The following is a 13,863-nucleotide window of genomic DNA, read 5'->3' on the forward strand; positions in this document are numbered from 1 at the left end:
GTCATTTGATATTCAATTCGATACACCGATTTAACTTGGCCGAATTTGCTTTGCTAATGAATTTGCTGATTATCTTTTAAGCCGCTGCCGAAACTTTGACGCTTTTGATAAACTGTAATATTTTATTTTCCCTCTCACAAAATAAGGGTCTATAAATTAAGTGCTGAATCGGTTAACCTTTGCATTCGATTTCTATAAAATGAATTTTGGCTCGAGGTAAGTAAGGCGTCTCAGTAAATAATTTACGGCGTGTAAATTATTCTCAATTTCGTTTGGAGTAAGAAATTCTTAAATCGATTTTATAATGTTTTAAGTGCGAACGTTCACAGTTATAGTAGAGCTTTCAAATATTAAATTGAATAAGATTAAAATTGCCTTTTGTTTAATGCACATATATAATAATATATTCTTCATAATAGTTAAGAATCTCCTCAGTGCAGTTAATATTATGGAGTAGTCATTAAACATTAATATAATAAAGCACATACGTACAGTAAACATAGTGCAGTAGCTAATTACATCTGAGTGGTCTCTAGCAGAACAATGGGCAGCTGGCGCAAGTAACTTAAACTACAATTAAGGGCAACTTGCCAACTAAACAGTTTAGATAAATTAGCGACCCTTTTCTAAAATGTCCGCGTTGGTCATTAAGAGAGACCTTGAAAAGGGTACAACTCTAGGGTAGTAATGTCTTTGTTTATTGAAAGTTGATATATTATGATGCGGTTGCGATGTGACCCGTAAGTTTGGGCTGATCGATCGCGAGGGGTGATTATAGCCAGTGCTTTTTGGATTAGTATTAGCAGTCGTTAGCCGTATTAGCGCGTATAATCATGTAGTTCAACAGATTTGGTTTGAGGAAAACGACAAGCGGTAAGTAGGGATTTGGAAAACTCGTTCTGGGACGTTTCACATTTTTAATCTATTGCTACACACGATAATCCTGTGGTGGTGGCATATTTCAGGAGTAGTTTCGTTTGGTAGATTGTTTCAGAAATATTTATTAAAGTGTTTTTCTGGGTATTCTATAATTTTGATAAACACATCTACATAAAATGAAATAGAGTAATTTTAAAACATACTCATACCAGAGTTTATTTGTCCATAAGTTTTCATAAGAATTGAAAATATAATAATGCTCTACCTACTAGATTTATTAGGTATTTTATAGAATATCCCTCAGCGTTTCCTTACATCGGTGTTGACTCAAAGAACAAACATCTATATATTCTATCATTGTGTTTACCGACTTTTCTTACTACTTATATGAAAATATCTTATTCTATAATAATATTATTTATTTTCAATTTACTAAAATTTCCTTGTATGAAAACATTTGTAAACCCCCTTTTTATAAAGCGATGTAGATATCTTGTCACTATAACGTTTAGATAATTTTAAAAAGTTGAGAAAACTTTAGAGGGAAGCAGTTTTCTTGTACTTTTCTTGTCCCGTTTTAAAATTTCCTTGGATGTAAAATTCATGAAAAAAGTTAGTTGAACATTTTTAGTATGAATCTTTTGCATTAATCTATACAATATTTATATATTTTTACAGTGTACAGTTAGAGTTTGTATTATTTATATGGAAACAATTTATTTGTGTTTTAACTAAATTAATAGATACTATATTATAGTAAATAGAGAAATACCTGAATGAAAACCTTATAACTAAGTTGTGGTCTGGCTTTTTACATCGTTTTCATATCAAAGCAAAATAATAAATATCTCTACTCTACTTGTATTCGACATACGTCACCGACTATTATTACAGATTTGTTTCAAAAGGGAATGTCTCTATCTCGAATTTTACTGAATATGCATTTCTAAACATGCAAAATATAATCAAATCAGTTTTCTAAAAATGGTAATAAACAAGAGGCTTATAATATTGTTCTTATTCACATTTTGGTAGTTTAGTAGCCGCTCAAATTAAAAACTTACTGAATAATTAATATTTCTCTTGTTTTTTAAACTTTAGGTACTTAATAGGTGTATTTACATATGATCCTAACACAATTGATGATAAACAAGTCTCGTAATATATTAATACCAATAGATTTTTACATGATTTCAGGTAAAGAAAAAGTTCCCTAAGCAAACTCGAGATATCTCAGAGGCTTATGTTACAGAAAACTTTATAAGCACGGTTAAATTTCAGATCCAATATAAACCGTGGGTAAACTGAAGTTTCGACTTTAATCATACTTGCTGTTTTAATCTTGTTTGCCCACTAAATTGATGGTTCGAAAAACAGGACTTATTCACAAGACCAATGATTATCCGGATATTTTGATCCATAAAACGGATCAAATCTCCTTAATACTTTGGTCTAAGGATAAGAATACCGATGTTCATTATTAATAGATCATAATGTGTTCATGAAGATTTTCATCAATTTTTTATTTATATTTTATTTTACAGATAAATCAGAATGTTCATATAGGAGCGTAGACACTTTATAAATATCTAGAGTTTATCTTCCTGTATGTATATTGTATATCTACAAAGATTTTCCGATTTATTTTCGAATATGTATAATAATTTATAATTATTCTCGGACACGCTTTTATTTACAACTAGCGGTCCGCCCCGGCTTCGCTCGTGGCACATGTTTACGTTTTCTCTACATAAGAACCATCCTCGTACTTCCAGGAATATAATTAAAAAAAATTATCGAAATCGGTTCAGCCGTTCTCGAGTTATGCGCTTACCAACACATTTTGCGATTCATTTTTTATATATGTATAAGATTAAAATCTCCAAATAAATATTTTGATGACAAATTATTTTGTAACGAATAAATAAGGAAAATTGTCATTGGACGATGGTTACTTTAAACTCAAAACTTCATTAATTAACAAAATTTGATTCCTTTAAACCCCAGATAATTGTTTACGTTTTGAAATGAATGACTTCGCGATTTCATTTTAAACCCAACTCAATGGAATTAAACAGAATTATGATCGGATAACGTTTAAATTATTAATTTTGTCTTAATTTAAATAGAACTTGATTGAAATAAAATACAGTTATATCCCATATCCCAAAAATATACTTATTTAGATTTTTATCGATTCGTTAAATCGAAAGATGTTATGGAAAATTATTTGCTCTGTTTACAGAACTACTATTTTAATATCTTCTCCCATCACCAAGGTTATTAATTTATATTTGAATTATATTACAATAAGAGTTGAACATGAAATATGTAATAAGCGGTCTTGTAAAGGGAATATTATAATATGATCTATACAGCCCTTTAAAAGTTGACGTGACATAGTGTGTTATAATTTATGCCTTTTGTCTAGTCACAATGTACCTAAATGCAACAAAGGCGTCCGTTGCATTTACATGCAATCAGTCGCCATCGCTTATTCATAGATCAGTAAGAGGATTGGCAAACACTACACAAGTGGATCTAGCTTGTGAACATAATAATAATTTTTTCAAGAATAGAAAAAAAAACGATTACGAGGTGGGATTCGAACTAGCGTCTTTTTGCCATACCGGCGCAACGCCTGGCTTCTTGGCTACCGTTATCCCACCTCAGTACTTGTGAACTTCATATTATAAAACTTTTTTTGTGTAACCATAATACACAGCATATTCGCGCTGTAAACAAATTCCTTGTGAATATTTAAAAGTGTTTTTAATTAAATGTTACGGCGTTTATTGTGAATTCCCCTCTAGGAGGAAATTTAAGTACGACACAGTTGACACATTTTTTTAAATAACGCTATTTCGACTCGGTATATGAAATAGATAATTATAATGTAATTTTATAAAATTCATTATCATCACAGATTTCAGTAATTTGGCGTTTTTCTGTAGAAGGTACATTTGAATTTTATCATTAAATATATAAAATATACATAATAATCTTAATTAATTAATTGAAAATGAGAACAGAAAGGTATGAGTATTTTTTTTTTATATTATTATTTTACCAGTAGAATATTCAAGAATAACAAATGCCCACGTCTAATTAATACACTTAAAAAATTGCATCCATAAACAAAGCCGTAGCTTCAAAGCCGGTGCAATGTTCACGAGAGCATCATTTGTTATCATACATAAGAGTGGCTAGATTATACGGCGTCATAGAAGGTGAGATGAAAATACTATAAAGTGAGGGCCCTTTGAGTTCGGGTCTTGAGACCCATCTCAAAGCCTTGCGTCTAATGGCCTGTGCTGACGTGTTATCTCACTGAACTACTAAGAGCTCCATGCTATAAACGCGTAATTTTGTACGAGCTTATGAAATATGATTGAATATGACGAGAGCTTAAAAAGTACACGTTGCTATACATAGCACTTTTAATAATATTTACAAATTACAAAATGCAATGTTACCTACATAACTTAGGTATAAATGTAACTTTAAACATAATATAGAAGCAACAACGTTGACAAAAATTCTTGTTGAATTTTTTGACACAGTGTTTTAACGTCGTAGGGTTTGTTTTCCATCCGAGGGTACGATTTTAATACACACTATGATGAACTTTGTATATAAATGCATAATCTAAATAATTCATAACTTCATGTTATTTAATACGAAGACCTTTTAATAAAAGTTATCTATTCAGTCTCTTTAAATCTTTGTATGAAAAAGATCGGACATGTCACCAACCACATCGCAGACTTTAACCTTAAATTAAGATATATCGCTGTGTCGTGAAATTTTTATTAAAGAAAGAATAAAGGAAAGAAAAATATAGTCACTTGTAATCAAATATCATTAAAGCTTGCGTGTAGGCTGTGACTAATGAATACATGACTTTATAAGGAGCAAAAACGACGTAATAGTCAAGTAATGTTTTGAAAAGTTTGTTTTTGTATCACATCTACTTTTCACATGAAATAAAACAACGGAATATATTTTAAAATAGTTGACTTGGTACTGATGGGTCAGACAGTGCTCGAGAATTTTACGATATTGCACGCCTCATAAGCGAAGCGTTGAGGTGGGTACTACTGTCACTTCGCGCAAAACATCTGATTTTTCAAACTTAAAATGTCTTTATGTATCATACATTGCACTTGTAAGATAATACATACACACACATATTAAGAAAAAACACTATTTTTAACATTCATGATATTTTTGATGTCATTTTTGTTATTTAAACTAGTTAAAAAACAGTTTAAAAAAGTTCTGTCTTGGACGTCCGTGTGTCTGTATGTGCGGAGGATTTTCTTGTTAACACGATAGCGACCGAAATACTTTACTAATCGAGTCTTTTTTTTTTTCTCTTACGCTTGAGTATGCTCAGGAATAGAACCCTTTCATTTTTCAGGGTCTGATTCGATGTGGTTTAATTGTTATTAAATAAACAAAAATAATAATTAATAAATAATTATTAAAAAAAATTATGAGGCGTGCACTTTTGGATTTTCCAAACTATTCTAAATTATACTGCAAAGCGATTTATATTTTGAGGACTATTGTATATAAGTCTAAATAAATTTCAATAGAATCGTATTTCTTTTATAAAAATATACTTATAAGTTTACCTTATAAAAAACAATCATCCGTCTATAGTAATGTAGACTATTGAAAACTTTTAGTTTATTGCAACTATCAAATTTAAAGGATAGCTTGAAAAGCATAAGAAAAATGTTACAATACATATATAGAAACATTTTCATGAAAACCATGACATCTAATTGATTTTTATAAGGAAGAGAAACGTAATACCCAAATAACAATATATTTTGTCAAACCATAAGATGTGATAGTCATTAATTGATAACCGACTCCGCCCATGACGGATGTTATTTAATGCCGTTCTTATATTTCGTAACCCGAGTTTAGGCTTTATTTACCTTAGTCCATGTGGCGTCATCAATCTGGGGGGTAACATACATACGGAGATGGACTTTAAAATATGTATTGAAATAATCAAAATCATAATCGCGCTATATTGCATCATACAAGCAATAACCATATTAAGTAAGTAAGTTCACGGAAATGACACCATATCTCCTTTGGTTTACATTTAGGACATTTATATACAGATTGTTTTGCTACAAATGTTAAACTAAACACAATGAATATGGACTTGTGTAACTAACTAAGGAAAATTCTGCTCTAATCTCTATACACGACAAAAATGACATGAAAACCCGATAAAATTTACGTTTATAAACATCTCAGAATAGTGTGCACTAAACTATTCACTAACAAGTTATATTCATAATATTCTTAAACACATTTATAATAGATAATGTCGATTTCCTCTAAATAGCACCTTTTCTGACAAAAATATAAAAACTAGACACAAACTTCTCTAAGCGTTCTCAGGCAAGTTGCGAACGGCAGAGGCTACTTCAGGCAGGCAACTCTAACACTTTGAAATAATAAAATAATAAATAATAAAAAGCCCGTTTATTTCCAATCCACAAGAAAAGTTTTGATACAGATAGTTTACATTCTTAAAGCTGTATTCAATATAAAAATAACACTTTGAAATACTTTCAGGTAAATAATTGAATTATTATTCGCTCACATACTAAATCCATTCTTAAAAACACTTATAAGAAGAATACGACAGTATTGTTGACACGTAGAAAACTTAAAACTATGTTATCATACGTTACATCCTCTTGTCTAGTTACAAAGCCGAGTGAACATCTTCAAACAAAGGCTGTTTCAATTTTCAGCGTCTCGTTTTATAATTCACCGGATCCCATCAAGCTGTTAACCTGTGTTCTGGGGTTTAAACATTCACACAGAACACCTTGTAAAGTAATTGTACGACGAAATTATACCAGCTACATTTCCTGATGTGCAAAACTGAGATGAAGTTTTGCTTGCGAATGCGTATGTTGTTAAAATGGTCTTTGAATAAGTCAAAAATACATGGAATACCCCTAAAGTTACTACAGTTTTTTTATCTTTTAAAGGTTTACTATCGATATCTTTATATTGTTAATTTTATGGCTTTAATTATAAATTAATCTACAACTTTAATTCCTTACGTATTTAAAAAAAATGAAGTCAATTTGAATCAAGTTATAATATTATGTACAATGTCCATAGGTAAGATACAAAATAAAAATGAATTGTCAAACATGTTGCTTTCGACCAATTCGCCAATTTTTTTTTTACGTTTTTGGTCACAAGTTGTTTAGGAGAGAAAATACAAAAAGAGACAGTACGGCAGAACAACGTCTACGGGAGCAGATGGTTTTATTATATTTCAAATTCAGTAGATATTTTCAGTAATATATTAAAAATCAGCTATTAATTGTATAAATATATATAATACTAGCTGGGCCCCACGGTTTCACCCGCGTGGCTCCGCTCCTGTGGGTCTAAGCGTGATGATATAATATAGCCTACGCTGCCTACGTAAAGCCTTATCTAAAACCGATATAATTTTTCAAATCGGACCAGTAGTTCCTGAGATTAGCACGTTCAAACAAACAAACAAACGCTCCAGCTTTATAATATTAGTATAGACTATAGATAAACCGAACGTATGGATTGATATTTAAGGCTTATACATGCGCTAATAAACTTGACCATACTAGACGGATCTCAAACCTCTCCCGCTGCACCTTCTTTTTTCCTCGCATTTTGTATTTAAAAAGATACTTATCAGTGAAACAAAAAATCCTCGTCAGGGACTGTTGTGTAACTGATAATTTATTAAACATAAAATTTTCAGAGCTCTAAGTCAGCAGGTTACGAAGTTTATAGAGTATTTGCGGAAAAATCGATGACCACGGCACATTTTTTTTCTAGAAATCTATTAACTTTGGAAAAAAGTCCTCGCGAGCAATTAAAGATCAAAGACCATCCTATTTTATATATTTTTTTCGGTATTGTGCTTTATGTTGTACCAGACTTTATAGAGGTTGAACAAAGTCGAAATTGCCGGGTAACGCCTTAACGAATAAAAATCAACTTCTTCTTAACTAAGTATAATGTGTTTATATATGGCACAGGGATTTATGAAAAAGATATTATATGTAATCCATAGAAATCTAAATAACAAGACACATAGAAGTGCTATAATGTCATAATTCGTATGAAAACCGCTGTCGCCAAAATCAACACATTTAAACCGATAGCTAAACAGTACACACAAGTAAACTATGCCTTTTATTGGACAGCTTGATTTTAGTGAAAAATAACTTAAATATTAAATTAAGCTTTTTAATATGTATCCTAAAGCACGGATTTACGGTTTATTTTAGAATAACATCCCTAAGTATATGAGACGTTTTGTTTATTTTTGCTCCAATACGAAAAAAATCGGCTTTTCTACAACAGAGGTTGTCAATTTTCAATAGATATAACTTTAAACATAAACTCATAGAAATAAGGTTGAAATTTGTGTTAAACGTGATAATAAGAATGGTCGACTGTGTCATTCATTGTTATTTCGATTACTACTCGTAATACTTGTAAATATTCTATAATTTTAAGGAAAAACGGCAATATTTATGAACAAAAATACTTACCGGTGAAATTTTATTCCTTTATTAGTATAATTACAATTTATGGAAGAATTTCCGCACTGGGAAATGCTGTAACACACCATGTTTACTCACGCACGTTTCAGGAACAACTGAAGAGCTACGAACGCACTAGTGGTATGGTGGTGGTATGGTAACCACCTGAGCGGTGACAATGTCACGCGCGCTTACGACTTCTATTGCCTTGTTATTTAGATTTCTATGATGTAATCACTTTTATTTATAAATTTGTATTTCACTGCAATTTATACTTGTCAAAATAACATTTTTAATTTTTATATTAATACCATTTTCCTTAATGTTTGAAGCAAAAAAAATCTTAATTGAGTATTAACTCTTTATTTCAAACTAGCATTCCACCCGCGGCTTCGCCCGCGCAGTCAAAGAAAAACCCGCATAGTTCCCGTTCCCGTGGGATTTCCGGGATTGCGTCATTTTCCCGGAATAAAAAGTAGCCTATGTCCTTTCTCGGATATCAAAATATCTCCATACCAAATTTCATGAAAATTGGTTCAGTAGTTTAGGCGTGATTGAGTAACAGACAGACAGACAGAATTACTTTCGCATTTATAATATTATAAATAAATAAATAAATAAATAAAGCCTTTATTAACAATCTAAATGTTACATTTCTTCTTAAAAACTACTTAAGTACTATTGAACATGTTAGTTTAAGAAAGCAACATCATATTAAAATATTATTGTTTGCATTAGACACCGGTTTTTGATTGTCTTGCTCTTTGGCATAGGCCTCCCCAAGAATTCTCCACATCGATCTATTTCTTGCTATCCTCGTCCAGCATGGTCCTGCCACCTCCTTTATATCATCTTCCCATCTTCGATATTGCCTTCCTTTACTTCTTTTATTGTATCTAGGGCACCATTCCGTCACCTCCCTCGTCCACTTTTCTATCTTACTTCTTGTTAAATGTCCTGCCCATTTCCATTTCAGCTGTTTGATTCGGTACTTTATATCAATAACTTTAGTTTTATTCCTAATTGTTTTTAGCCTAATTTTGTCTTTTAGTTTTACATTGAGTATGCTTCTTTCCATTCGGTGTTGGCAAGTCTCTAGGGATTTTATGTTCTTCTTCGTACAGCTCCATGTCTGACAACCATAGGTCATGCTTGGTAGTATGCATGTATTAAATATCTTCTTCTTGCCTTCTATTGGAATATCTGCGTTTTTCATTATGTCTCTTAGAGCCCAGTATCTCTTCCATCCCAGGGTTATTCTATTTTGCACTTCTTTTGTTGTGATGTCAGTTGGAGATATTATTTGGCCCAAGTATGTGTATTCGTCGACATATTCCAGTTCAACAGCACTGTCAGATTTAATTGGAGTTTTTATATAATTAGTCATTAATTTTGTTTTACTGGTATTAATTGATAATCCTACCTTTTCGCTTTCGCGTATCAGTTGCTCAATCATAACCTGGAGAGTGTTTGAATCTTCACATATTAAAATGAGGTCATCTGCGAATCTGAGATGATTTAATAATACTCCATTTACATTTATACCATATTCCTTCCATTGAAGCTGTCGAAATATATGTTCCAAGGTTGCCAAGAACAGTTTGGGTGATAAGGGATCTCCCTGTCTAACTCCTTTATTAATGGGAAAACATTCTCCTGTTTTTTCTGTACGTATTTTAGCTTGCATATTTGTATATATTTTCCTTATTATGTTGATGTATTTACTATGAACCTGTTGTGCGGTGAGCGCTTCCCATATTTTATCATGCTTCAGTGAATCAAATGCTTTATTGTAATCTATAAATGCTAAGTAAAAGTGTATTCCATATTCGTTGCATTTCTGGATAATTTGTTTGATGGTGTGGATGTGGTCGATGGTTGAGAAGCCACTACGGAACCCTGCCTGTTCTTTGGGTTGATTTTCTTCGATGGTCTTCGTTATCCGGTCGAGTATAATCTTGGAGAAAATTTTGTATACGTTCGACATTAACGAAATTGGTCTATAGTTCGAAATATCATCTGTTCTCCCTTTTTTGTGTAGTAAAATTATTGTAGATATGCTCCATTGACGAGGTATATATTCGGTTCTTAAAATGTCATTAAAAAGATTTGTCAGTGTGTCCAAGATGGTCTCAGATATTCCTATTAAAAGTTCATTAGAGATGTTATCCTCGCCTGATGCCTTTCCTCTTTTCTGTGATTTAATCGCTTTAATAACTTCATCTTTTAATATATACGGAACTGGATTATCTAGTGTGCTTAGCCTAATTGTTTCACGATTTGTAATGAATGTGCTTTGTTTGTCATGATAAAGATCGCGGTAAAACTCGGTTGCTGTATTTAGAATTTCGTATCTTTTCGATTTATGTTTTTTAGTTTTGTGATGTGTTACGTACGTAATCCAGTTTGAATGTTCTTGGAGTTCCTTCCATGCATTCTTGATTCCTCCTAATTTTGCTATATGGTGTTGTATTAAGGTGATGAATTAATTTTTCTAACATTTACGGCCCTTTTTAAACCTTCGTAATTTTTATATTATTAAAGTTGTCGTGATGAAAATTCTTGACAAGAAAGTTCAATAGTAACACAATACGTCTACCGTTTTAGAAACATGATTCCATGATATTTTCTCGATAGAAAAAAAATACAAAGTTCTCATTGTTATTTTTTTATAATCTCTGGCATCTTCAAAATAACAAACGTAAAGTTACGACTTTTTGGATATTAACTATAAAATATACAACCTATACGTCTACCGATTTAGAATTTTGAAATATGCGATGGTTTTGAAATAAACAAGAAATACTTGAAATTAGCGCGCGACCAGCCAATATAGCGAGAGCCGCCCTGTACCTTCCTACCCCGATCGCTGCACGAGTCATTCCCGCTACGGCCGTCACACGGGGAACTTGTGTCGCTCGCGCAATCGTAAAAAAGGGTGACAACACGATAAGACAAAATGAGACAAATGGGGACAATAAAGAAAATAAGAAGAAGAAACATAAAGGTTGGAGGAAAAAGAATGCTTACAATTGGAACAAATTAATGAAGTAAGTTGGTTTTATTTTAAATTTGATGATAATTGTATTATAGACGATGTTTGATATGTACCCCTGTTTTAAGTACATAACGAATGTGTAAGATTTTTTCATTTATAGCATAGATAATCTTTTCAGAAATCCGGAATCCAGAAGGAAAATAAACCCACTGATTGTTCACAATGTGAACCCACTCCTTCGTAAGTACCTTTATTCAGTCAAAAATGTATGTTATCAACGTTCTACTGGTTTTATCGCATGATTCCATTTTTAGCAAAAAGCAACAAAGTGCAAAGAAATAAAAAATCATGGTGAACTTAGTGGAAGTATGGCGGACATAATATGGAACAGGAGCTCATTGGAGTAGTATTATATTTAAAAAAATACGAAATAATTTCAAGAATTACATTTCTTAGAAGGTGGTAGATAAGTATGTTGTATAAAGAATTTGATGTTGATATTTATTTCATTTATACTTACTACACCTGTGCGGGAAATTGCTTAGTAATAAAACAGGTTTATATTCATATTTACATAGTAATGTGAGTTTTCATTTCGAAAAATTTTGTGTAAGTATATTAAATTGAGTTCCTGGGTGATCTGGAAACACAATTGGGCCCGGAAGATGGCGCTGCAGTCACTCCTCCTAATGACATGAACCGATTTGGATGAATATTTGTGTGCACATTTCATTTTTGTGGGATGATTGGTTGATTCGCTTTCACATTAGCTAATATTATGTATTTTTGTTGTTAGAAAGTAAACTTAATTTAATGTTTATAATACATTATTATTGGTATAAATAAGCCAGTGTTCGTCTCTCATTGCTGTACCTGCCTACCTACCCTACCAGGGCCTAACTTTGTTCTGGCTATTTTATTTTGATTATTTGTAATGAATAATTACAATTATAATAGAGTGCAAAAAATAAATACATGCGTCAATATATTTTGTGTTTTTTTTTAAACAATTTTTTTATTTAAAAAAATATCATTCCGACCGCGGCTTTGCCCGCGTGGAATTAGGTTATATCGTGAATCCTGTTTTATCCCACAGAAGTGTTCAGTTCGGATAAAAAGTATCCTATGTGTAAATCCAGGCAATTAGCTATATTTTATCAAAATTGGTAATGTAGTCTTGACGTGATTAAGTAACACCTAACAAAAAAATATACAAATTAACATCCAAAGTTTCGCATCAGTTTTACTGTATTAGTGATATCTTCCACTCTTGACTTTGACTGAGAAGAATTAGGGTTTATAACTTCTTTCAGAAATAGTACCTTTCATTTCTGGGCATGATGTAATATCTACGTCAGCATCAAATTCTATCTAAATCAATTCAGTAGTCCGCGTTATTGAGTACCATTTCATTTTTTCAGAGTAACAATATTTTTTGTTATTTTAAAGATTATTTATAACCTGTATTATTTTGTAATAAAGTAAACATTACGAAATAATAATAATTATTAATAATGTCTAAGTAGTTGTTGGAAAGAAGATTATTTGTTTATAAGCAAGAAAATAAAACCAATAAATCAACAATTGAATAAATGTATAACAATATTATAACTGTATGACGACTCCATACATGTTTGTCCCGAGTCGGCCAGCGGCAGCGCGGCGAGTTTGCAATGAATGACTTCGCGCACACCGGCGTTCGCGATAGATAGCTATTAGACTCCGCCCGCCAAGCAGTGGATTTTTTTTTGTGTATCGTCTTAAATTAGTTTTTTGTGTTTTTCTGTATTTTCTTATTTCATTGTATATTTGTTTACTTATTTTAGTTATGTTTTGTTTATTAGTCTTCTTATTTTTGAATAAAAATGCTCTTTGTTTAATTAATTTTCTTGCTTCAGATCCTATTCTGTCTTTATGTGGCTTGTCTTTTTCTAGTATCTTATTAATTTCTTTAATTTCTTCTTCTAAGGCATCATATTTTTCTTGAATTGTTTTTAGTGTAGTTATTGGTAATAGTTTAGTTTTTAGGGATTCTAGGACATAGCTGGGCAATGGAAGTGTGATAGGATGTTTTGTATTTTGTATATGTTTTCTAGAATTTTTTGGTGCATTTAGGTGTAGTTGTCCGCGGAGTAACCTGTGGTCAGTAAAGAAGTTAAAGTTGTTTAGAACTTCGACGTTTAAGAAAAGCTTCGGCTTGTTTGTTGTTATAAAATCTATCTCGTTTTTTATTTGCCCGTTAGGAGACTCCCATGTCCATTTTCTTTCCTGTTTTCTTTTATAAAAAGTATTCATAATATGTAAGTTATGTTCTAAAGCGTAGTTTATGAATCTTTGTCCATTGTCGTTACGATTACCGGTTGCGTAAGGTCCAATAATTTTATTTTCGTGTTTTCT

At 31.6% G+C, this 13,863-nt stretch overlaps 1 long non-coding RNA gene across 1 annotated transcript; it reads left to right on the plus strand.

The window, feature by feature from the left end:
* The first annotated feature begins 10,932 nt into the window (after positions 1 to 10,932).
* On the plus strand, positions 10,933 to 11,919 carry LOC149486485 (uncharacterized). The gene is made up of 3 exons (XR_016315961.1): positions 10,933 to 11,518; positions 11,645 to 11,706; positions 11,781 to 11,919. It is a non-coding gene; the product is annotated as an uncharacterized LOC149486485 (long non-coding RNA).
* The last annotated feature ends 1,944 nt before the right edge of the window (positions 11,920 to 13,863 follow it).

The sequence above is a fragment of the Colias philodice genome, chromosome 8 (assembly GCF_061535455.1).
Source record: "Colias philodice isolate Cphi_HAF_F1 chromosome 8, ilColPhil1 Martin Lab GWU primary, whole genome shotgun sequence".
Lineage (NCBI taxonomy): Eukaryota > Metazoa > Arthropoda > Insecta > Lepidoptera > Pieridae > Colias > Colias philodice.